Genomic DNA, 27,253 nt, shown 5'->3' with positions numbered 1-27,253 from the left:
AGTTGGTCTATTTATTAATTACTAGATCTATTTGTTAAATATTTATTTACATAAGAAATAATAACATCAAAGCCTTAATTATATACAAAAAAATAGCTACTGTACAAATAAATGGTGACAGGAATGCTAGCAGCATTTTCCCGTTGAAACGCAATTCCGAATGGGAAAAAATTTTACCAGCCCTCCTGTCTTTCTATATTGTTCGAATTGCCACCCGGGTTAGGTACCCCCTCAGATCCAAGGTTGTAAATTCTTCTTTCTTTGAAATGTATTTTTGTTTTACTAAATAACATAAAAATGTAATAAATAAGAATAAAGTGTAGTACCGAATGAAAATCAATCTTTAAAAGCCTATTATTATCTTTCGAAAATTGTCTATTATACAAAGTACTTGATGGTGTAAGGTATCGCGGTAATATAAGCTATTTTCTTCGACCTTGCAATGGCCAAGAGTCAGAATGGTCGTATTAAATTTTATATACATCGACTACTTAAGGGCGAATCGGTGATAGCAACTTTATTTCAATGATGCCTATAAAAATACTCTGCTTCTAGTAACGCTTAATTATTTTTTATAAAATGCCAGTCGTAACCGATATTTACAAATCCTCTTTTTTTCGCATTTACATACCTCTACCATCATTGTGTTTTTGTGTATATTGTTTTGTATTCCTTAACTGAAAAACGAATTAATCAATATATGAGTTGATATTCTTACGTCGAATGTAAAATACCATCACTTTCAGTTAAGTTTTCGGTACTTAAGAATCGATTGTTTAGTCAACTGTTTTTATGTAAGTTTATGGATCATTTTTTTTTTTATAAAATAGTAGTATTATTATGTGATATTAATTTCCGATCACTCGAGAGGTATGGGTTTGTTACAGGGTCGACTATTCGCCTTATGTCCATTAAGCAAGAACCGAGGTGTGTTTTATAGCATCAGTGTCATTTCATTTCCGCTCCAATATAACGTCTACTAGTATGTAGTGAATGGCATTGCTGTTCAAAAGTTCTTTAACTATCAATAAAAATAGTATGTAATTTTATGCAAGATTTAATTGCTGAATTAGCTAGTACAGTAATGTTAAGTGTTGTCATTGAAGATTTTATGAAAATACAAAAATAGATAGCATTTTTCGTTTATTAGCATATCTTAAACGTATAAATAAGGTTCTTAGTATTGGAGATATTATGCGAGAGCAATCTCGAAACTCACAGCTGAAAACGATGGTGAAATATGAGAACATGATATGATAATAAACTATAATAACTATAACCGTTAAAGGTAAAAATGTAAAAAGTTTATGATCTTATTTTAGGCATCATTTAATTATTTTTGTGTCTTCAGGCCTATTTTAGTTAAATATTATATTTTCGCGAGGATAATTTGATACCTCGACGAATATTGCAGAATGCTTTAACTATTATTATTTATTATCGTACAGACGATTTGACTACATAAGAACATTTTAAGGGTCAAATAAAATAAAAAGTATAGTAAGGAACAACTTTTTCCAAAATATATATACAATAGGTATTTTGTTATGAAAATACAATTTGGTACGAGCTGTTCTCGGCGAGCAATACAATATTTTAGCTTTGAGGTTAAAAATTACAATCATTTGAAGCGAGTTCTCTTGAACGGATGGCTGAGCAACATCGCCGCGTAACGGCATCAATTTTCCATAAAACAGATCCTTAGATTTTATTTAAAGAAGATCGATTCGAATTGCATTTCATTCAGTACATGTTTTGCAAAGGCTGAAAGCTTAGCTGCTGATAAATGTCATCTCAAGACATCTTCTAATATTTATTGCTTGGTGGTCCAAGATATAAAAATAAATTAATTTAGACCATGCTCTAAATGAATTTATTTTTTGGGCTTACCATTAAGCTACATTACAGTATAGTTCGACATGGACAGCACATGTGTACGTATTGTATATTTTTGTATATTATGTATATTTTGTATATTGTAATTTTTTTTCTATACATACTTTTTTATTCAACTTTCAATTTTAGAAGGTTTTTGAGATACAAAACTATTTAATTAGAATTTACAAATTGTGCCAGATTTAATATTTCAGTTTGTTGGTGTTAACATTAGGATGTTATTGAAGATTTTAACATATTTTTGGCATAATTTCGCTCGTTCGTCGTTATACGAAGGGAAGTTGTAAATTATACATTAAACATGATTAAAAATACTACATTTAATCATGATTAAAAATAATATCTGACAATTTACAAGAGCAGAATAATTTAATGATATCACGTAAATATATAAATGTAAGTTCCTTTTTTAAACATGCCAATTCCAAAGTCAAAGTCAAAATATTTATTCAATATACTCGAAGCAGCATTACGCTTGCTTAATGCTGGTCAAAAATTTGCCCTATAATCTACTGTTTCTAGAATTTTGTAGGACATTCTTTTTACGTCTTACGTTTGAAGTAGAGAATTTAATACATTTAGCGTTTCGTTATTCCAAAGAGAGAGTATTGTTTACATTTTCAATCTTTTTTTTTATACTTGTGTCAGCAGACAATACTATCTAGAGTTTGTTATCGAAAAATACAAGGCAAGAAATGGTTGAGAACAGATCCCTGAGGAATATTTCATTCCATTTACATCAATAGCTCGAATCCGATTGATCTGATACGACATCAGAAGATTAATTGCAGCTTCTCTCACACTGCAGTCACGTAGTTCCCTGAACAAGTTTCTTATGTCATGTCCGTTTGGAGCTTGGTCGAAAGTTTAACAACCAGCAAATAGAAAACTTCACGTTGTGTTAGTCTACGTAAGCCAATGACATATAACTTTATTAGAAATTAGATCATACATTATGGTTCATGCGCACTGAAAGTGAAGGTCATCGTCAATGTCAATGACATCGTTTCATGACTTACATGGCATATTTTCTTTTTTCTCTTTCTAATTTCAAGAAAATTATATCGTTGTATCATTAACTTATATTTATTTAGGCTCATTAATGCCATGTGCTTCTGGCACAGTAGAATTTGGCCACCGAATCTTAACCCGTGAGTGTAACAATAACTGATAAATGTGATGAAGAAGAATCTTTGTTAAGTCCATCTATTAACCGCGACCGATTGTGACTCAACTGACCCCATAGTGGCAAGGAGACCACCAACTAAAACGTTCTAATTCCAAAGTTTACAATGGTTTCCAATGGTTTGTGAGTATCTCAAATCCTTTCCATGTAGTTTACACTACACCGACTTAATAAATGAGAGAAAGTTAAGATAATCATGAAGTTTTCGTATCTAAAGTGAAACTATGTTTGATTTAATATAAACTTTTGTCCTGATAATTGTTTTAAAATCAAGTTTAGTTTCTCGAGAAGTCCTGTGCTTAAGAATGTGTTACACTATTAATATTTAAATAAATTATTGTAACTGTAAATATTTTGATAAATATTTGTTATATAAGATATAACAAATATTTATCATAATGTCATAAGATTTTTTTTTATTTATGTGTCAAAGTGAAGCTGTGACATAAGTTTGGTTATTCGTCACGGGAACATACGAAAGCGATTCTGTGGCGCCCTCCGAAAAGACGAACAGGGTACCGCTGATTTTTTAGTGGGTATTCCGGTGTACTAGGGCGCACTAGGCCAAATTAACAACTTTAACATTACTAAAAATATATGTTTCTTACTTCTATTCTGATAACCAAAAGTATAGGTTACTGATATTGGCTCTTTTAGCACCAAGGCACAGATTTAATTTTACATACATATAATTAAAGTGAACCAATTTGTAGTGTTAAATAAATAAAACTATATAGTTCCCTTAATAAAATTGTCATATTGTTATTATAATGATATCATATAATGAAGTTTATACGAGTCACGCACGGGGTAAATTCTGTAAAATGACCATTAAAATGTGTTTGAATAAATTATATTTTCACTTTTTTTTAATATAGTATGTTGAATGCAGCACACTGCATCACAATGATGACAAGCGGTCACCACCATTATAGCCATTAATAGCCTTGTAAAAAAACATTAACCATTTCATACATCGCGCCATCAACGTTCGGGTACCACGATGTCATGTCCTTATGTCTGTAGTTACATTGCCTCACCTCAAACTGGAACACAACAATTCCATGTATTGCTTTTTGATGAAGAATATCTGATGAGTAGGTGTTACCTACCCAGACTACGAAAAGACAATGATTTGATTGAAACGTCCTATCAAACGATTTAAATATGAAGTAACGTTTAAAGTATTTTTAGATGAAGCACATCCTTAAGTATCCTTTTATTGTATAATAATATAAATATAGTATTCCCTGAATGTGACAAATGCGAATGATTAGTCCAAACGATGTAATTAGTTTTGTTAGAATTTTGCTGATGTAAACACTTCCTAACTATCAGTCCAACGAGAAGGAAAGCTCACCAGGCGTTCAACTTTAAATTACTACGCTCAACGTCTCATCCACGCCGCGCTCTGTGGCATTCCTAAATTATTACCCTTCCAATTTACTTTGTTAGAAGAAAGAAGACACATTTTTTCTAAAATAACAAAAGTTTCGTTCACATTACCTCGTGCAATTTGCTTCTGTCTATTTGGATGGATGATATTCTTTTATGGAACAATGTATTTCGCTTTTACGTTATAACCACAAAACGTTTATAGTAATAGTTCGTGAATATTCCAGTGCTAGGCTAAGCAAATTTTTCGATTATGGAGAAGGCACGAAGCTGCTACATTCCTGATTGCTTCTAGAATTTTATCCTGATATGCCATAGAGATGTTTTCTTTAATCACTGAGAAAAATATTATACAAACACAATATAAACACAAGAAAAATATTTGATTGTTTACAAACGTCTTGACGAAGGTACGTATGTTATTATGGAATTAGTGACTTTCTCAATAGTAAAACATGCAGAAATTCTATATTATACTATCTGCCCGCACGGGCAAGGCTTACATAAAATATCGATATTGAAAGATATACAAAGAAAAAAATCTTGTTTTTCTTTGTTTTAGGAACATTTCGGGCGTAAACGTAACGTCTTTCCATAACAATCGGATCAATGTTTTAGGAACGAATAGAGTCAAACATACAAATATTCATTTTTATTTATAAGAAGATAAGAATAAAGCTGTCACTACCAAGTTCATTTAAATAAAATCGAAAATTGTGAACTGTCGTGACTAAAACTAAAATAATAAAATTGCTGAATTTATTTCTCTGTACTTTTTAAATATGAAGTACTTCAATTTAATTCAATTCTTATGAAGTACTTTTCTGTCTCTAATCGTGCGTTTAAATGTCAAACATATCTGTCAATGAGCGTAATGCTACAGACTATAATAACTTCGATATTTGAATTTCAACACGTGAATAATGTTATATTCATTTCCAATCATTAATTTTGTCCAATATTGTCTATCTATTTTTTTTTAATAAATGTATTATAATTTATGTTGTCGTAGTAATAGTTTTTTGTTTTTGTTTGAGTCTATAATATTATAATCCTAACGTTTGCTATAAAATCTGTTATTTTACGAATGAAAATAAATTGAGTCATCGTCCGGAGTCGTCTATTACATGATACATAGTGATGGATGACTCGCATTGATCTGCTCGCACGTATTTTTGATTTTATATGATTCTTGACAGATTTATTTTGCTGCTTTTTTTTTGTTTAAATCATAGTTAATGATGAATTTTAGCATGTCATGGTTTTAAGGAAAACGTCATTATTTCGTACAAATTGCAATAAACAAAATATACTTGAGACGTATTTAAGACCTACCATTTTGTATTGATTTATTTTATGTTTATATTATTTTTAGAGTTTAGACAGCTGAAAACTTGTTATGAATGTTAAAATAAAATAAGGAGGAATGGATTACAATATTACAAAACTTTTTTTTCCTACTATTTTCAAATTTAATATGAATAGCAACTTGATATTAGGACTTTGTGCAACTCAGGTTTGTGCCTACCCATCTGGGTAGGTACCACCCACTCATCATATATTCTACCACCAAGCATAAATATTACTATCGATGTATTCCGGATTGAGTGAGTCTGTGTAAAAACAAGCACAAGAGACATAACATCTCATAACATAACATAACGTCTCTAAGGTAGGTGGCGCATGGTAATGTCAGTACATTGTAAGGAATGGCAAACTACTAGGACCTTAAAGGATCTGATCGCCCATTTGCCCGTCCGTCTGCTTATGCCATAAAAACGGCATGTATTGGTTTTTTATTTATTCAACATCTAATAATTTATTTAGGACTGCTCCTAACTTGCCGACGTCAATCTTTGTTCGGTTTCGATATTTCAATAACTAGTAATTTTATTTCCGGATATTTTAAACGTCACTTGATTCTATTTTAACCAAAATAGTTGTTGTAATTTTGGTCAAAATATAATAAAAAGTTTACTGGTCTGTTTGTCTTGTTTAGTTCCTGATCCTTAAAATATAAGACAAATTGTTATAATTGGGCGTGTCTAAATATAACTTATACGTGTAATTGCGTATTGGTACTATTAATAAATGAACGCTAACTTTACAAGTGGGTGACGTAGAAATAGTATCGTATCGACAGCTGCCAGAAAATTATAAAATTAGAATTTTGATGGCTTTTTTACGTTCAGTATCTGTCGTCTTGTTGCCGCCCATTGACTATAATTTAGTGAAAATATCTACTAAACAATCGATGTATTTTATATTAGAGACCTTAAATTTACAAATAATAGGTTTGTTTTTTATGTTGATTGGACAGCTATATCGTTCACAATGTTTTATTGTTTCACTAAGGCGAATTTGTTTTTCTTTTGATATAAAATTCTCATAATTAGACCATTATTTGTTTTCATTTAATTTTGTTTTATCATATCAACGAAAAATTATTACACTTTAGTAACCTTGTAAACATACATTTATATACGAAATACTTATATTAAGGATTGAGCATATAAATAAATGTAGGTGAAATTGTAAATGTTTATCGAATAAAGGACGTTTAATATTATTCAATCATATATACGTATCTCACTGACGCTAATTATATCCAAATAATGGTATTTTTTAACGTTAACTTTAAATTAAGTCGGAAGCACATAAAGTGAAATTACTTTTAAATGAATTTCTCATATAATATCGTAATATTAGTATGGGTTTAAAGAGTAAAATAAAGAAACAGTCCGTTAGTAATTTACTGCTGGGACTCCTCTCCTCATAAAGATACCTTGAAGCTAAATTTAATTACACCACGCTCTAATAATACAAATGTGTCAGAATTTAATACCGTGCAGGTTTTACCATTTCCCTTCGTCGCCGAGTACAGGATGAATTACAAAGACAAATTTTTATCTCATATAATACTCCCGAAGAACTGCTTTGGGTGGTGTTTTGAGACGCGTGAGTTTCACGATATCTGAGATCTTCTCGTCTGATTTCATGATTTTAGCCAATCGAAAAAGTCTAGGTGTCATATCATTATCCTCAATTGCCTCTTCAAAATTTTCTAAGTATGACTTGGTTGGGTGAACTGGCTCCGTTTTAGGAGTGCGATATCTTCAGTAAGGTCCATCGTTCAATGTGCCATCAACTGGGCCACTCTAATAAAGTATTAGAAATACTATTACAATATATCTTTTCTAAAAATGAATCTTCAATTTTGTTCAATCTGTAAATCGAAAGTTCATTCAATTTAAAACTAAAATATGAAACATTAATGTCATGGATCGTTTCGATCAACTTCTATTTTCGTTTGGAACTAATACTTCGATAATATTTTTTGTGTATGGCAATTTTATTAGAGGTCGGCTAACTAGTCTAGATATTTTAATGTTAAATTGGTGGTGCACCAGTTTAGAGCACTGACTTTTCGTTTGCTTGATTTGAATTTATAAAGCATGTCGTCCTTGGCAGTGGAGGCAAACATAGTAAGGATATAGTAGCGTGTTAAATGAAGATTGTCACATGTGTAATATCCACCAAAATACTTTGGAACAGTATGCGGGATTAGAATTTTGGGCCTAACCCACACTGAGTGACAATGACACGTTATTACTTTTACTTTTGAAATGCAATCACAGCAAAGCTAATTAAAAAAAAAATCTATATTGAATTTTAAATATAACTACTAATACTTAATTTAAATTTATCTGATTTTGTTTTAATAGAAGATTCAAATAAAGCGAAAGAATTTGCACTGAGTGGCGGAGATTTTATTAGCTCCTGTCTATAAAAGGAACGTTTATTGGGCAGTTACTGAGATTCAATAGAAAAATATCGGTATCTTTTATTTCATTTACAGCCGTGACAAGCCAACTTCTTTAATAATGGATATTGTGGGTTTTCTTCTGTATCTTATTGTATTTATTATGTTAGATCTATTATATTCGACTTAGTACTCTTTCATATTGGACGATAAATATAAAAACATTTTAACCGTATAATAACTAAATAACATATATGTCTAAAATAATATTTAATTTTGTTGGTTGTTGATAAATAAAGTGAAAAAAAAATGTAACGAGCAGACGTATCGGAAATATTTATTACGGCCTTTGCCACGCGAATACATACCGGGAATCAGCTAGCCCACTTGTATCTACTCCAAGGCCCAAGTGTTCTAACTGTAAATAAATAAATAAATAAATATTGGACAACATCTCATACATTACTCTGATACCAATGTAAGTAGCTAAAGCACTTGTGTTATGGAAAATCAGAAGTAACGACGGTACCACAAACACCCAGACCCAAGACAACATAGAAAACTAATGAACTTTTTCTACATCGACTCGGCCGGGAATCGAACCCGAGACCTCGGAGTGGCGTACCCATGAAAACCGGTGTACACACTACTCGACCACGGAGGTCGTCAAAATGATTTAATTTTATAAATTATATTTTATAAATATTAAGTTAGAACATAAAATCCTTCTTATATATATTTAATCTATATTATATTTATAAGTCTGATAAAATAAACAATTTAAATTTGAAGCTCACTCGAGTGTACTTTAATTTAAAAGCTTACGATACAATAGACAAAAGGAAATCGCATAGAAAATTAATTAAAGCTTCATTAATGAAGATTCAGTTTAATTGAACTCTCGAGTCTCTATGATTAATTTTATTATGATAGTTAACGATCCTAAAACAGCTGTTCGAATGTAGTAATAGTTTAATTGATGTAGTTAAAATAAATATTAGTTTTATGATTCTGCTAGTCCCGACTTTACACTGGTATGGTTCAGGTTGTCGTCGGGTATAGTGTCATGTCAAATTAATAGCTCAAAATTGATCAATAAGGTCACCCCCCTTATTAAGGAGAAGGCTTGCAATTATACCAATATATATTCTTGCCACCATTCCACGCGGTCAAGATTTATACAGTAACTATTTTTAATTCATATTTGAGCACTTAATGTTGTCAATTCTTATTATAAACATTTTATTATATATATATTCTTATATCAATATTATTAATATTACTCCGTATATGTATATAAGATTTTTTCTAGTATTCTTCTTATTAGGACGACACAGTTAATGAAACACAATTGAGTTTTTCCGTAAAAAGAGATTTATTTGTTTAATTTTACAATAATAAAAAATAAAATAAAAGTTTTTATTTACCTTCGCATTGTTTTACAAAAATAATATTTACGCGCCTGTAAAAAGAGAAACGACATTTAATGTTTATTTATTAACAATGTCTGTTCCTAAATCACAAGATACTTTTCACAATCACGAGATTGATTCTAGGTTAATATTTTTCATTGCTAACAAAATTTAGTTGTTATGTCACTGCGCGTTCGATGACGGTTGATGCGCGGAATTCAAATTAAAGAAAAATACATTTTTTCCTTTACATGTATATATTTAACGGTTTTATTTTAATTAAAAATTAGTTCATTCCATTTCGATGTTACAGATCATTCCATTTCAATATTTCTTCTAATGCGCTTTTACACTAAATAATTAAATCACGCAATTTCCAGTGAAAATCGGTTGGAAACGACATATTAGTAGACATTGATGTACTTTCTTAAACACGAGAAATAATAAAATGTATAACGCGCAGAATAGTACAGGCTATTTTTGGTAAGGATTTACGTTTTCTCTTATTAATTTTTTTTAATAAATATAATATTACAATCGACATTGCATTAATAGGTCGAAATCACTGCTCGTGCAACTTGTCTAGTACAGTATACTCAGAGCTAATACATCTTATTATAAGACCCCGTTTTTATTTTAAAAACCTATTGGCGCGTCTACGTGGTAATACCTTCTTGTAAGTATACCGCGACGGCAAAGGTCGTGACGCTCTTTTATGCCGTCATGGCTCCACGCCGCCGCTTTCGACTCCCTCGTGTGCATCGTGCGTATACTATATACTTCGTTACAAAAATATGAAGCTCTTTGTTTTTTTTTTTTTTTTTTTATTATTTATTATGTTTATGGCTTCTGTCAATAGGTTGACAATTCTGCCAGTGTCAGGGTTGAAAAATACACGTGGTTGCTTAAAACAGCACTTTTTCGTTCTGCCAAATGACCAGTAGCACGATCTAAAACAAACAGGACATCACAATATATCAACACAAACACCAACTAAGATATAAAATAATAAAACTACCTACATAAATATACTTATTATATAAATAATGTGTACTTAAACATATTTAAAGTTTAATGTTATATCTTTCAATATACTTAAATAAAATATTTATAATAGAGATTTCTGAAGAAGACAAAATACAGGATATGTTGAAAGGGCGAGGGAAAGTAGGAGGAAGAACATCATACAGTGAAACAGGAAATCTGGTGCAATCAAAGAAAATATGTTCAACGGTACCCTCATCAAGGCCACATTCGTTTTTATTAATGTTACTCCATAATTACATTTGTCGAAGGGACATCAAATCTATTGTCACTATTATTGTACATCGTGTATCGTGAAAGAACACTTAGTCAATATTTAATTACACTTTATTACACGATTAGGTTCACAAACAAAGTAATCAAAAATAAGAATTATAACACTCAAAGCACTTCAGGAACGGTAGGACAGTTCCCTGATCTCATTTGGCTTATGCGTTGCAGTCAGTGTGATGTGGGTAGAAGCCCAGACCTGAGCGATGCCTTCACGACTCCGTCGAAAGCGCCCTGAAGTTAGCACCGAACTACACCGAAGTCAGTTCACAACCGTAGGCACGCTTCCTTTCCATTAAATGTCTGTATGATTGACCGGATGCGACATATATTTATTAATTATTTCAATAACCATTCAATTTTGACAGATTTCACATTTGCCAGTTGTCATGTAAAGTTTACAGTTTTTTTCTAATGCGTTCATAAACAAATTTTTGTTCAGTCAAAATAATTAATAGTTGTCGAGAAAATTTTTCGTATTTTACGTTCTTTAAAAATTTAAGTGGTAAACAATACTTTTGTTATAAATAAATCCTTTGAAACTTTATACTACGTTCCTATATAATGTTTTATTAACTTCGTTGTTACTCGTATGTTCGCCGTACGCAAATAGAATATTTTAATATAAATATTTTTGAGTGTCTTTTGACGACGTTCAGAAATTCACTTTTGTGGAATACATATTTTTTGGTAAAAATATGACATGTCTCAGACGTCTTTATATTTATCATACGTACGGGTGTATCAAATTCAACGATAATTTGAATTTAGAATGGCATTTTATGCCTACATAGAAAAAAAAATAAAGATATAATACTTATAAATAAGGCAGGAATATAACAAAAGCTGTTGATTAGTTTAACTATCACGAAGCATTAAACCGTATAAATAAAGGTATGTTGTACGAAGTGTTAGGATAGTGCGGGCGAATAGATCGGTTGGCAAATGTTTATGTATGCCATTGGTTAAATATCACAATGGCACGGTTGAAATCCTTATTCCGGAACGGATCCATAAAAAACAAACTAAGTTTTTGTAAGAAGCTTCATCACATATTTAGTTATATTTTAATTATATTTCAAAATAATATAGATCTATAAAGAAAGGGTATAATTATTATTATTAATAATAATTAATTATTATTATTATATTATTATATATTATATTAATATATATATATATATTATATGCATATCTATGAATAAAGTTAGCACATGTATGTACGTGCTAACTTTCATAGTGATCGATCACAAATTTTTGAAGTCTATTAATCTGAAACAGATACGAACATCCCTTTTTATATACTAGTGGTTGCCAATTCGTTGATTATAGTTCATCAATACTTACGTTATAACTGCGAACACAGCTCTGTCTGTTTGTCTGGTTTAACGGCTAAATCACTTAACTAAATTCGATGGGTATGAAGCAAGCTTGAACACCAAGGAAGGTCATACTTTTTTATACTTAAAACCTACGACCGACCCTCCTAACTAGAATAAAGCCGGGCGAGAACTAGTTGTTAATAAAACTGAGACTTGGTATCATAGAAATATGTATAGAAGATACATAGTTTTTAATTCCATTGGGTTACTTTTTTAACTCAAAATTTACTACTGGGTAGGGCCACCCATTTATCAGATATTCTGCCGCCACAGAGCAATACTTAGTATTATTGTGTTCCGGTTTGAAGGGTGAGTTAGCCAGTGTACCACAGTATGCCACAAGTGACCTAACATCTTACTTATCAAGGTTATTTGCGCATCGGTAATGTTAGGAATGATTTAGTATTTCTTACAGTCCCCGTTCGCCAGTTCATCTACTTTGTTAATAAAAAATAATAATTTTAGGAAATGAGCTCTCGTTTTCCAAAAGTACTATTTTGGTGCTTTTGCGTTTCTTGTTTTCTTATGATCACATCCTTTCTTAATAAATGAGAAATTGGTCACAAAAATGATTTTATTGTATTTGGACTGGGTGATCCATTTATTAGCACTTTCAAACTAACAAATAAACTATTCAGTTTTGCCATATATCTCTTTACATATACATTTGCGATTTTTAGATCGTATTTTAGGCGCTGCTAATGGTATATCGATGTAGTGAGCCACACATTTTACGACAGGAATAATAATACCATTGTTCTAATATGAACTTTACGATAAACGAATTAAGATTCAAAATCGTACATTTATTATTATCAGAATAGGCTAATTAGAGTTTCGTAAAATATATGGTATTGTTTTAGTTACCAAATTGGTTTATCCCTATATATGTATTGTGGTCCATGCTATTTATATTTTGGTAGTGGAAATATCAAAATCAAAATCAAGACAGTTATTTTGATGACTAAACCGATTTTGTATATACAGTCATATACGGCTTTTTAGGCTTTATCATATTAGAGTATTGTCCATTATTACACTTTGAACGAGTCAAGGTTGCTTAACAAACTGAAGGCTATTTCCAAAAATAAACTATAAATAATTAAAGTCAATGACCCACACAGAGGCAAAGACTCTTTGAGAAGAAGGTTTAGAGCCTAGGCTCCAATGAAGATTGCTAGATAAACAGGTGGCAGAATTTCATCCAACGTATGGAGGTTTCCTCACAACTTTTCCTCAAACTCATACTGTTTGTTCTATTCTAACCCGCACTCACCAGTTAAGATGTGATCTTTAAGCAAGTGAGTGTTCGAACCACAGATCAATCTGGGCTTCTATAAAATATTATAAGTAAAAAAAAAATTGCATTTTTTATTTGTTTTTATTTCACATGTACGATGAGTTGGTGATACCTATCTAGATGGACTTGTACAAAGCACTAGATAGTAACTGGTAGGACTTACTATATTATTAATCAAACTTATTTAATATTGTCACCGAAATAAATAAACGTACGCATACATTATGGCAGCTAACGTCCACCATATTAAGAGACCAATATGGCGGACGTTAGCTGTAACGTGACAAGCTTGTTGTAGTTTGTAATAATTGTAATTATGCTGAGTTACATTATAAACAAACGTATTTCATGTATATATAATTAGTATTAGTAGAAGCTTATAGTATTTGCGTTTCATGTATCCAATTAAATTAAGCCTTGGTACATGTTCCTTAACATGCTTGACCAATTACCATATGCGTATAAGGCAATGTTGGTTACCAACAGGACAGATGGCTCTTCTTATTTCATTTGGCGTACACACAATTTAAAATTGGAACACACGTGTCGTTCGTCAAGTGTTGGACTGAATGTTGGGTTTAATTCGTTACGACAGAAGTTTTACAGAAAAAAATCATTTTAAAAAGATCATTGTTATTGTGGAAGGTATAGGGGTATAGTGTAAGTGTATTTATTTTAAATAAAATATTTATAAATAATTATTAAAGGTTGTATAGGTTCTAGCTATTGAGTTATTATCAATCACAGAATTGTATAAATGTAATGAATACTTTTTCGTTTGACATATTTATAAATAGAAATAAAAAAAATATATTTTTGAATTTGACATGAGAATTGTTAATCTGGGTTGAAAAACGAAAGACGAAATGGATAATTGTAACAAAAAGTGGAAAATATAAATATTGTAAACTATTGTAATTTCAGTAGTTTAAGATGAAAAAATTAAATCACGTTTTATATGAATGCTCCAATATCTATAATTTACAATTCCTCGCAATCATGTAATTATTTTTGGTGAGAGCTCAATTTAAATTTAAATTTAGCTCTGTATTCATATACACATAAAAATATATTAATTAAAGTTCAACAAATTATTAAAAAGCTATTTACAACAATAATTTTATAAGAACATAATAATGTAAAATAAATAGTTTCGATTATAATCATATGTAATAAGTTAATATTATTTATTATGACATCCTATGACGTAACACCGTATTGGAGGTTAGGGTTACTCGCTAACACTATATTAAATATTGTTAATTATTTGATGTTCCTCTTTATTCAAGTAAAGAGGAACATCAAATAATGGGTCTTCAATAGGCAGGTATTTATTTATGCAGTAGGTATATCTGATACTGTTACGTCTTATTAATGAATACACCTCATCCATTGTCACCAAGTTTCAAGCTAGAAGTTTCTTGGTGCCTGTTCCTGACATGCTTGACCAAACAACCAATCGGGTCGCATAGCGCTATATTGGTTATCTATAAGACAGATGGCTCTAATTATTTCGTTTGGCGTAAAAGTACAATTTATGACTGGAATATTAGTGACTACATACATGATGAACATGTATCTGAATTTAACGATAAAGTTCGTATCAAGCTTTAAAAATAGAATATTAAATGAGTATCTAATAGTTGTGTCCTAAGCTTTAGAACCACGTTTTTCGACAGTTGAATAAGTCCAACTGGTGTAAATAATTATTCTTTGTTCACTAGCAGTGAAATACGTTTTTAGAGTTTCGAACACTTCTATTTTTATGTGATTTTCAATATAGTGTGGATAGGTTTTATGTTATTTCATTATCTCTCCTTACTTCCTGCCAGTACGTCAATAGTTTTTAGTTACGAAGATGAATTCTGATGGAAAGTAATTCGATATCTTGAAGTTTATATAAAAAATAATCAATCCTATTTGAATTGAAAACCTTCTCGAAGAAAAAATCCTGTAAAGGGAAATTACTTTTATTCCATATAAGCGAAGATCACATTAAATATTGGAAATGAACAAAACAAATCAAACATTTTAATCATTTCTAAAAGCAATAAATTGCGGACTTTTCGATAAGTTACAATTTGACGATAAGTTTTTGAGTAATTTATAGAATTCCATAAAGTTTCTCAGTTAGGAATCTTATCTGATAAATGTTTCCCTTTCAGGAATCTTAAAGCGTTATCATTTTGAACTTTAATATTATTCAAGTGTCAATTATTACAACTCAGGTAATATTATATAAGGGTCTGTCATCGACAATGATAAAATATATTTAACTTATTCTCATTGAGATTAAACAACTTCGTTGCTCTAATGTAGAGCTATTAAGAATGTGGGGTTACGAACCATTGAGGCTTTGCCAGTTAAGTAAGTATGAAGGGGTTAGTCAAAAAATTACGTCATGGCGGCAGATCGACAGATTGTGTGAGCGTTTGGTACAGGAGAATCTGAGAAGAATTTCAGTACATAAAATCCGGAGTGTGTAACAGGCTTAGACGATCTCGCTAATAGTTCTATGAAGCCGTTATTGTTGCGGCGGAAATGAAAGGAAGCACCAGTAGACTTTTCCTGAAATGCCAAACAAGGACAATATCCCGATATATCACGAAAAACAGTGAAAAGTTTTTGCGAATTTGTCTTTATGAGAGTGGACACTATGTGGTGATAAGAACACAATAAGTAAACTGTTTACATATTGAACAACAAGAGTAAAGTAAGTAGTTAAAGTTGTCCAAAGTAGGCTCATTTTCACCAAAATAATACCAAACATCGTGTCAATCTGCAACTGCAGTAAAATCCTATTATAAACCTTTTTGTACTGATTTCATGTTTCTTCTTTTTGACTTTTGATAATTACGAACTCAAATATTTTGCTATTGTTAGTTTTTGTAAATTTATCTAACACTTATAAAATATTTTTAATTTATTTTTAATGAGGAAGCCTTGCCTCCGCTTTTATTCTCCAGTTAAAAATAGTAAGCAGTCACCTGATAAATTAGAAAGGGGTATTAAAGCCAAAAGTTTGAGTAACTGTGTTATAGTGTCCATCTCATAAGGGCATATCCCCAAGTCAGAAAGTTTTTGGCTCTTTCGTTTTTATTCCCAGCAGTAACCCAATGCTTAAAATACTTACAGTGACTTCATTTATAACAATAATATCAAGATTACTTTGATATTAATTTACAAATATTTAATAAGCACGAGTAGTAAAGACAAATTTGAAACAACAAGATTCTGACTCTGTTAAGTCTTGGGTGGGGACCTCACTGGTGACCGTACATTGAACTTTAAATGCGACTTAAAGTATTATATTATTATGTTATACATGTATTTTACGCGGTAAACTCAAAAACTACCGAACAGATTTGCATACTGTTTTCAAATGGTCGGAGAGATTCATGAGAAAGGTTTAGGTGTATAATTCATTATGATGTTGAGAACTTGGTGTACGGCGTACGTAGTTTTATGATTTAAACGTAATACTTAGACTTTTATTCTATACATGTGCAGTCGTAATGGGTAATTATTATTATATTAATCAAAGGAATCAATTTACATCTTAGCCATTTGCATAAATAATTTAAGATTAAAGAAGTGACAATTGGCCAATATTTGCTGCATTCTATTTTCAAAAATTACCAATATTGTAATTATTTAACCATTGTTCCATATTTTAGGGTTATACTGTTTGTCAATTACTTGGATTGATACGCGAAATTGGAAACCTATAGGTGACATATTTAATAAATAGCCCTTAGTGTGTCCGGAATGACAATATTTCGTCTATGCCCTTGACCTGAAACAGTTTATCACTCCGTGGTTATATTTATTGTATTGTTCTAGTTTTATAATAATACGGTTTTACCTACAAATGTTGTCGAGAAGGTTAACAATGATGTCTTCTTCTTTCCAATGAAGAAACTATGATAGCCGAAAGAGAGAGAACGATGTATATCTATACATATATTTTTAAGTGTAGGTTAATGATTACCAAACATTCTACATCTACTACTAATGTACGTTATCACATGGGGTGGAGTGAGCTGATGGTAAATACGTCACGAATTCCAATAGAAAGTGACACTTTAAGTTCATCTGTGAATCATAAGATGGTATGTACGTATTTACATTGGCTTAATTATCCTTAAACTGAATTACATAAATACGAATAAAATAAATAGTTTTTTATTTTATTTTATGAAATATGAAGGCGGATGGAAAATCGGCCTATTTCATGTTTAGTAGTCTCAGCCCCTACATATTGTCGCCGTAAGGCTTTTTTACGGGAGTTTGCCGCTGGACTGGTCGCCTCGTCGAGTTGATGTACAAACTACGGTACGTAAGTGGGCTTCACTGAGTGTGAAAGTTTTGAAGGTTTTTTTCTCTACATGGCCATGCCATGCTACGACTTGAAAGGTTCAACGCAATAAACCATTACTTCTACTACATCTTATCCCAAAGTGAATTTCCCACGTCGTACCCTCCTCTTGTTAATCTTTCTGTGTTGGCTTGCACAGAGCCCTGCATCGAGGTGACTTTTAAGGTAGAAAATTTTAAATAAATAAGTAAATTAATAGGTGGTATATAACTTACCTACCCCAAGTAATGTTGTAAAACAACAAATAAATTAAACGTAAAAGTATTTAGGATTGTTTTAATCAATTTATTATTAGTACTAAAAAAATACGTAAGAAATATACACAGAAGCTGACGAGATCGCTTTAGAATTCTGCAAATTTCTCGTTATAATGGAATTGGTATACTTTAACGGAATTTCTTTTGAAGTGGAAAAGTGGAATTGTTTACCGTTACAAGCAAATTCCTTCTAAAGCTTATGCTATGTCAATTTTAGAACTTACTGCGGTGATTATATAAGATACTAGCTGAACCTGCGGCTTTACCTTTAACGTGCGAAATTTATAAAACACAAACTTCTAGCCCCCGTTTTAGCTCCTAAATGTCTACACCCTATAAGGAACCTGTCAAATTACAAGTTTGTACGTGTTATAGTATCTGAGATATAGTTATTAAGCAGCGAGTGGTATTTCGTTTTTATATATATGTACATTAATACAATAATAACGTATTATGTAGATAGATAGAATAAGGTATGTATTTTTATATCAATTATTTTTATATTAACTAACGCAACATTGTCGATTTGAAAGCAAAGATAACAGAATCTAGTACTAAACTTTAATTTAACCGTATAGTAAATTATGGTTTTGTTGCTTTTCTCAACTTTGGACCACTTTTAACCATCCAGACATAAATATTTGGCCACGGGTCTATCGTACACTTATTTCTATCTATAAAAATCCTTTTCAATAAATAGTTCGTAATATAAACCCGTACGTAAATAAAACCTAGCATATGCACCTATTTAGATTAGTACATTACTAATGTGGACGCGTTGGAAGTTCTACTTCTTTATTAAAAATTGTTTTTAATTTCATACAAATAAAAAAATATAATTACAATGTAATTATTATTTATTTTAATAAAAATATAATTATTTTTTATGTTAAATGTAATTTTCTATATTTTCACCAGATAATAATACTCATTTAGAATTTTTAACATTCACAGTTTAAATTTGTAATAAAATATACATTGTTAAATAAGATTAGGTGCGAAGTTATATATTTCGACACTTAATAAATATTAAAATTAGGCTAAAGTTACACTTGTGTTATTAATAAATTATATAAAACTTGAATATGTACATTTTGTAACAATTAAACTAAACAGATGGCCCAGCGGTTAGAACGCGTGCATCTTAACCGATGTTTGCGGATTCAAACCGAGGCAAGCACCACTGAATTTTCATGTGCTTAACTAGTGTTTATAATTCATCTCGTGTTCGGCGGTGAAGGAAAACATCGTGAGGAAACCTGCATGTGTCTAATTTCAACCAAATTCTGCCACATGTGTATCCACCAACTCGCATTGGAGCAGTCTGGTGGAATACGCTTCAAACCTTCTTCTCAAAAAGGAGAGCAGGCCTTATCCCAGCAGTGGGAAATTTACAGGCTGTTAATACAAAAAAAATAAACTATAGTTGTCGTTAATTTTTTCTCTTTTTTATAAATAAAAATACTTACCGTAAGTTATCCACATACGATACGTTAAATTCCTAGTACGATCCCTTACAAATTGTTACGTCATAGGCTCCCGGCATTTGCCTGCTATGTAACTATTAAAGAATCGATTTTGAGCATTCATTTGCAACGGAGTGTGTTGTTTTTACAATGTAGGACAAATAGTATAAATAAATATTGTGCATTGTAATGGTAGTACTTACTTATGTAAAACTGCTACAATACAGGCGAGTGCTGCCCTTACATAGTTTTGTTAGATGATTATTTTTTTTATGTAATCGCCGATTGACAAATGAGCCGTATGATGGTACCTGCTCATCACCGCTCTTGACTCTTGACCGTCAAAAGACATTGGGGCTGCAAGAAATAACGCATTATTTTCTTGATCATTGCGCGACCAATCTTGAGAGCTAAGATGTTATGTCCATTGTGCCACTACACTGGCTCACTGACCCTTCAAACCGGAACACAACAATACTATTGCGGTTTGGTGGTAGAACATCTGATGAGTGGGTGGTAAACGAGATCCAATTAAATCCCTACCACCAAGTAAAGGTATAAAATGAAATGAAATTGGCGCAGTGCTTGCATTTAAAATCTGCATTTATTACCTTTGTAATGTAGAGACAAATCTATGCTTATTCATTGCTTTATAAACTATCGCTAAGCATGTGTTTAGTTAAAAATTGATAGCGTTCTTTCTCTGAAGACACGTCTTTGTTTAACCAATCGGTCTGTAAACAAAATTATAAGTACAGCCGATACTGTTTAAATGAAAAGTCTCCTTATTTATCGTCGTTGAAAATAAAAAATCTTTGGCATTAAAAAGCAGAATTATTATAAATTGTGTATTACACTTTGAGCTGATTTCATGAGATACATTGAATTGCGGAATTGGCAACGAAACGAGTGGTTTGGCTCCAGCGAGGCGCACAATATGACAATGTGAGCGTCATAAATGTTTTCGATATTGAAAAAATATTTAAGCCGTCACAATTCGGACTATTTTGTTATATTGAGGTCTGGGTAAAATATTTATTTTTTATTAAATTCGTTATATTTTTTGAATCATTTGCTTTTATTTTACGCTTATATACGTTGATTATACTGTTTTTATATCAAAGCGTATAAATAGTCCGACAGTCGGTTGATTTTTTTTTTCCGATTTGAGTATCGGTCGACTAGAAGCATTTTCGTATCGAAGTGTCTAATAGTCCGAATATAAACAAATCATACGTTCGATTAGTCTTCCACTAATCCGATTAATCCGAGCCGAGATGGCCCAGTGGTTAGAACGCGTGCATCTTAACCGATGATTTCGGGTTCAAACCCAGGCAAGCACCACTGAATTTTCATGTGCTTAATTTGTGTTTATAATTCATCTCGTGCTCGGCGGTGAAGGAAAACATCGTGAGGAAACTTGCGTATGTCTAATTTCAACGAAATTCAGCCACATGTGTATTCCACCAACCCGCATTGGAGCAGCGTGGTGGAATATGCTCCAAAAACCTTCTCCTCAAAGGGAGAGGAGGCCTTAGCCCAGCGGTGAGAAATTTACAGGCTGTTTATGTAATCCGATTAATTAAATATTTTTTTGTAAATTAACATAATTTCTGTAATTTGATTATTTCTTTATTTTTTATTCATCTGATTTTCGGATGCCCGGTACCGTCCTTTTCATTACTCATATGATGTGTCCACTCATCAACGGCCGGACCTGGATATTTTGATTAATTCAATTAAGAGATTGGAATCATGGTAGATTATATAAATGTATGTATGCTCCGATATGGCTCCCAGTTTGAGATATACTTATTTTATTTGTCTTACAAATGTTTTATTAGATCGTCATCAGTAAATGTTTTTTATAAGCTGTGTTAATGTTTTAATAAAATTTATATAAATGTAGATTTATATAATTAAAATACAAAAAAATAAGCTGTTAAACTTATCCAACTAAAACCAGACTTATGAGTTATTATTTCGGTTATCTGACGTATCTTATTTCGTCTACATAGTAATAATATGCTCGTAGTATCAAAAAGATTTAGGCAACCTACTAGTTACTCAAATCTTTTTGATACTCGTCTTTATACGAACAAATAATCCTTAGGTTAATATTGGGATCAGCACACGTTCGCCGCACGAGAGACGCGGCTTGCCCTCTCATTATAGCCAAAAGCACAGCTTCCGTTGACTAACGAGATGCGCTATCAAAATATATTACTTTCCAATCACGAACGATCCAAGCGGTCCATTCGCTTGTGCAGCGCTAATCCATTTTACTTGCTTGTAATACCGATCTATAAAAATGTTCCAAAATTACTAACAAAGTGTAAACAAGAATTTTCATTAACAGAAAAGCACCAGTAAAACACTGACAATGAATACGTATTAAGAATATTCGAATGGCTAGTTAAGAACGTATATTTAGCGAAATAAACGAAACTAAGCGATCCTACAGTTACGATACGGCTTTATCCTTCTCTCTTTCTCTACGAGAAAAGTATGTGTTCCGGCAAAACCATATTAAAAATCTTATTAAGTTAAGTAGCTCGCGTACCTAAGTGTTAGGTGTGTAATTTACTGTATGGATAAGTGGAAAAAAAGAAATTGAATGAACTAGACGTTGGTTTACTTGCATTGTAAATTTATTTATGTTCCATTTTATTAACTTGTATATCAAGGCAATTTAATTTTTCCTGATGTTATATCGAAGATACTCTTCGTACTCAAATGTAATCTTGTGAAGTATGTTTAGGTAGCCCATTTTAGTTGTCCCATAACAATTAGATAAAGGGTACTTAAACAAATCGTGGCTTTGCATAATTGGTTATAAAATATCAAGATTTTTTTGTTCGGGTCACATTGGATATTCCCTTTCGGGAGCGAAGAAAAGCTGGCGAAGGATTTCATAGGTTTTTCAGTTACAATTATAAATTTGAATATATCTGTCACTGTAAATGCTTAATGACTTATAGTAACTACAGGCACAAGGGACATAACATCTTTGTTGCCAAGGTTGGTGGCGCATTGGCGAAGTAAGAGTTGGTTAATATTTCTAACAGCGCCAATGTCTCGAGCGGTGGTGACCATTTAACATCAGGTGGCCTATTTGTCGCCTATAAATTACTTAAAAAAATAAGACTTTTGATACGTAACACTTGCTTAACCCTTAAAACGCGAGCGAAACTGTGATGACTACTAATACTATTGTAATAATTAGAAAAATATATTTATTTTATTACCAATTGTTCTCCAATTTCATAAGTATTTACTATTTATACTGTTACTCGTAACTAAAAAACGATCAGTTGTTTATGTACAACAACGATTCGTTAAATACAGGAACTAGAGATAAGTAGTTTCGATATATTAAAATTAAAAAACTTTCATATGGAAGGATAAATGAAATATTATATTTGTAGTCTTAAGTTTCAGCATGGTCATTGTGTTTGCAGCGTCACACATAAATATAAGTTGCAGTAAGCGTTGTTATCACTGATAGGTTCTGTTTAGTTGGAGGAATGAAGCCCAAGTTGTGAGGAAGGTCTTCTGAAAGACGATATAACTAGAAAGAATGTTACTTGTGAGATGACGTCAGACAGAGAAGTATGAAAGAAGAAGGCATGCTGCGCCGACCCCAAATAAAATTGGGATAAGGACAGGAGGATGAGGATGATGAGGTTCTGTTTAGTTGGATTCAATTTTTTTAATAACACAATGATTTTAACTTCTAGATATCTTTATCATCAAGAAGTTAATCATCCATATTAAATTACAAAATTGTTAAAAGTAAAAAAAAAAAAACTCAAGGATATAGGTATTTATTATTTTATTGTGTAAATTGAGTTAAATATCAGTATAATAATGAATTTGATATAAACATTAGTTGGTGTACTTCAATTAAAAAAAATAATAGCATTAAAATATCTACTATTTGAAAATTGAACCTTTTACAAATTCTCTCAATAGGTGCTTAATTGAAAATCTCAGCTTTGAACGCAGCTTGACAGAACTGTAAAATTAGACTCATCTGCAATGGAAATTAATTAAGGCGATCGTGTATGGAACAGAGCTAGGGAGGGATTTTAATATCTGACACTTATGAGAGTTGTTCAAAATAAGATTTCTTATATAAATCTGTATTTTTACAAGCTATTGTTTAACTTCGCTTGTTTGTATGTGTGGGTTGAATCACGCACTCAACAGATTGAGCTGAAATTTCTCACATACTTTATGAGCAAGTGACCAAATTTTATAAATAATATAACATCTCTTCACAATATACATATGAGATGGTAACATTGTATTATTTGGCGTTCGTACTACCCTCGAGACCAATTCATCTTGTGATTTTGGTTAAAATTAAGTGTTATTGTTGTATATTTTGTACGCATTTTCACATTACGAATATTTATCTTTTCCCGTAGGAATTTAAAAACTTAGAATTTCCATTTAGATATATATATAAACTTTGTGTAAAGCCTTAAGTAAAAATGACAGCCTGTTAATATCCCACTGCTGGGCAACGGCATTCGTTTTGTGATAGACGAATGCAGCAGTGATCCTATAAAGGCTTCGTTTACTCATCAGACGTACGAAAACTTTAATATAATTATACCTACTCAGTTTAATGTTACGAATTAGAATTAATATGTATATCCACTTATATACTGTGTAAACATGTGAATCGTGGTTTGTTTTATTTCTAAAACGACCTATGACTCTGAATAAAAATAATCAATATCGTGGTACAGACAGAAATAACTTAAATATGCAACACAAGTTAACGTATAGAATATTAATCTCTTTATAATTATATTTAAACGAAATAAAAAGTTAGGGCCAGTAAATGTTCCACTGCTGGGCAACTGCCTCATCTCGAGGAAACGGTTTCAAACTTTTTCCACCATATTGCTTCGATGCGGGTTGCCGGATACACTTTTTACGGAATGTCATCCGAAAAAGGAAGATTTTCTGTATAAAAAGTTACTTTACCGTTTTTAATGATAAGGTAATCGTACCATTAGCTATGTAATTATACTTCGAAATAAGAAACAGTTGCAAAAAGCGTAACGTCGGATACTTGTGAAATTTGACAATGGCATTTTCCACCAGAGCTTTAAACAAGCGAACAATCAGAGTTAATGGACCAAATCCGGAAAATCACCGCTAATGGACTCGATAAAGACTTAGCTGTTGAACTTAAAATGCTGACTAACTAATAGTAAGAGCAAGTTAAACTGTAATAGCTTTGAATATTCTGCCTCTTACCCGATTTAAATCTTATTGCAGTTTGTAGTGTTCATTAAAGTTCCACGTAACTTTGGCCGTGATGCCAATAGCAAACACATTTATTTAAAACAAAATAAATTACTTTATAATTTTACTAGCGACCCGCCCCGGCTTCGCACGGGTACAATGCTGCCACTGAATGCCTACAGAATGTCTTACAACTTTCACATTTTTTCAGTCGTTAGGCAATACAAACCGGTATGTCCCTGCGTTTTAAATTTGTAATATCTTCGAAAATATTCATTTAAATTACATGCTCTAAAGAGCCATATTGATCTTTATTAAATTCACATTGTATTTAAGTTACTTAATTGTATAAGGATTAATGCTATATTGCTTAAAATTGCATCGAAAATAAGTTATTATTTCGCGTAAAAGGTAAAGGATAAAAAATGGTTATTGTGGGTTATCCCTAAGAGACATATATAACATAACATAATAAATTTATATTTGACTTTTTTGAAGACCTTTTTAAGGTGTACAATATTGTAGTATATTATTTTGATCTATCTCGTAGGGCATTTTTTAGCGCAAAACAATGTGTTTATTTACGACATCACTTTAGAAACCTCAATCAGTGTTTCTCTACTATATTGTGCATGTATTATACATATAAACCTTCCTCTTGAATCAATCTTTCTATTAAAAAAAGCCACACCAAAATCCGTTGTGTAATTTTAAGGATCTAAGCATACATAGGGACAGACAGCGGTAAACGACTTTGTTTTATACTATGTAATGATTTATTCCATGACGAGTTTTCGTCCGCAACATCGCCCACGTCCTATGGCACGCGTTAAATGCTCCGTGTTGCAAGTGTATGCATTTCGTGAAGATCAGTTGAATTGTCGAGACGTTAATGTATAAGAAACATATAAAACAACTCACTTTTCTATTTAGGATATTTGGATAGTTCGTGTATAGCATTCCTTAAATGTTGGGATGGGTCAATGACCGTAACTCTCCAAGTAGGGGGATAGAAGTTCTAAGTTTAAACATGTTGTTCAACATGGAATTGGATATATGTCCCTGAATTGCTTCCAAAATATGCATGACTCATCTTTTATGTATTTTTACTTAAATCGTCTCAAGTACAAAGCCCGACGTGAAACATAAAACAGAAGTCAAGTAAGTACATTTTCAAAGTTAAATGTCATTTTACGTGAGGAGTATTTAAAGTTTTGTATAATTGTTTCGGATTTATTTTACAAACTTATTTTTTCATTTTGGTTACCAACAGATTGTTTCAAATCTTAGATATATCTATAACATTCGATATATTAAATGATGGTATACTTACTGGCAATCTAAGCTTATAAAAAACAAATCACGTAAATTAGAAAAATTAATTAATATTAAAAAAGACTAATAAGCATTCGAGGTAAGATGTAGACAGTTAGTTGATATTACAGCTCAACAACACTGGTTCAAATTAAAACTGTGGTATAATCTTTACATATATTATAAATGAGAAAGTAACTCTGTCTGTCTGTTGCTCTTTCACGGTCTAACCAAAGGTCCAAATTTCACAATTTACTTTTTTTATTCTTTTTTTTTTTTCGCGTTTAAATAAAACAAATAGTAGGGGTGAAAGTGACAGTGGTAACCAGTGTTTACGCAGCAAACGTACGAGAAAGGAGGTAGTCCGATATGGACACTTCTAATGCCGTCAACATCTACCCGCAAACGTCAGTATCGTGAACTAGACATTCATAGATAATCTCCAAATATCGAGCTCCACCAAATAAAAATAAAAAACATGGTAAATATCCCGTTTTAAATACTATTAGTAATTCACAAAATTTGTTATGAAACAAGCTTGTGGTTCATCTAAGGACACGGAAGATAGGCTTTTTTATCCCAACACCTGACGACTTACCCTTAAAACGCGAGCGATGCCTCGGGTAGCAACTAGTATGTCTATAAATTGTATTAAAGAAAGTCCCTTTCTGTCTCTGCCTGTATATTCGCTTAAATCTTCTAAACCACTCAACGGATTTTGATATGCTTTTCACTAATAAAAAGAACAATAAACGTATCTCGTCCACTCAATCACGCTATCATTATTTTTATTTATATCTTAAAAAAGTAAATAAGTACATAGAATAAATTATTTTTAAATTGGAAAAAATATTACAAGAATTTAATTTACTGCTAGCGAAGGTTAGTTGTTGTTCATCTTTGCTTATAACACAGATTTAAATCT

General features: G+C 31.5%; 1 protein-coding gene across 1 annotated transcript in view; it reads left to right on the top strand.

The window, feature by feature from the left end:
• Positions 1-874: 874 nt before the first annotated feature.
• LOC113402479 (uncharacterized) overlaps positions 875-27,253 on the top strand; it is a 75,492-nt gene continuing 49,113 nt past the window's right edge. Inside the window, exon 1 of the mRNA XM_064216802.1 lies at positions 875-927. The gene's annotated coding sequence lies outside the window, so the exon portion shown is untranslated. The remainder of the gene's footprint in view (positions 928-27,253) is intronic.

The sequence above is a fragment of the Vanessa tameamea genome, chromosome 13 (assembly GCF_037043105.1).
Source record: "Vanessa tameamea isolate UH-Manoa-2023 chromosome 13, ilVanTame1 primary haplotype, whole genome shotgun sequence".
NCBI classification, from domain to species: Eukaryota; Metazoa; Arthropoda; class Insecta; order Lepidoptera; family Nymphalidae; genus Vanessa; species Vanessa tameamea.
Note: the sequence above shows the minus strand (reverse complement) of the source record. Positions and strands in the feature narration are given on the sequence as shown.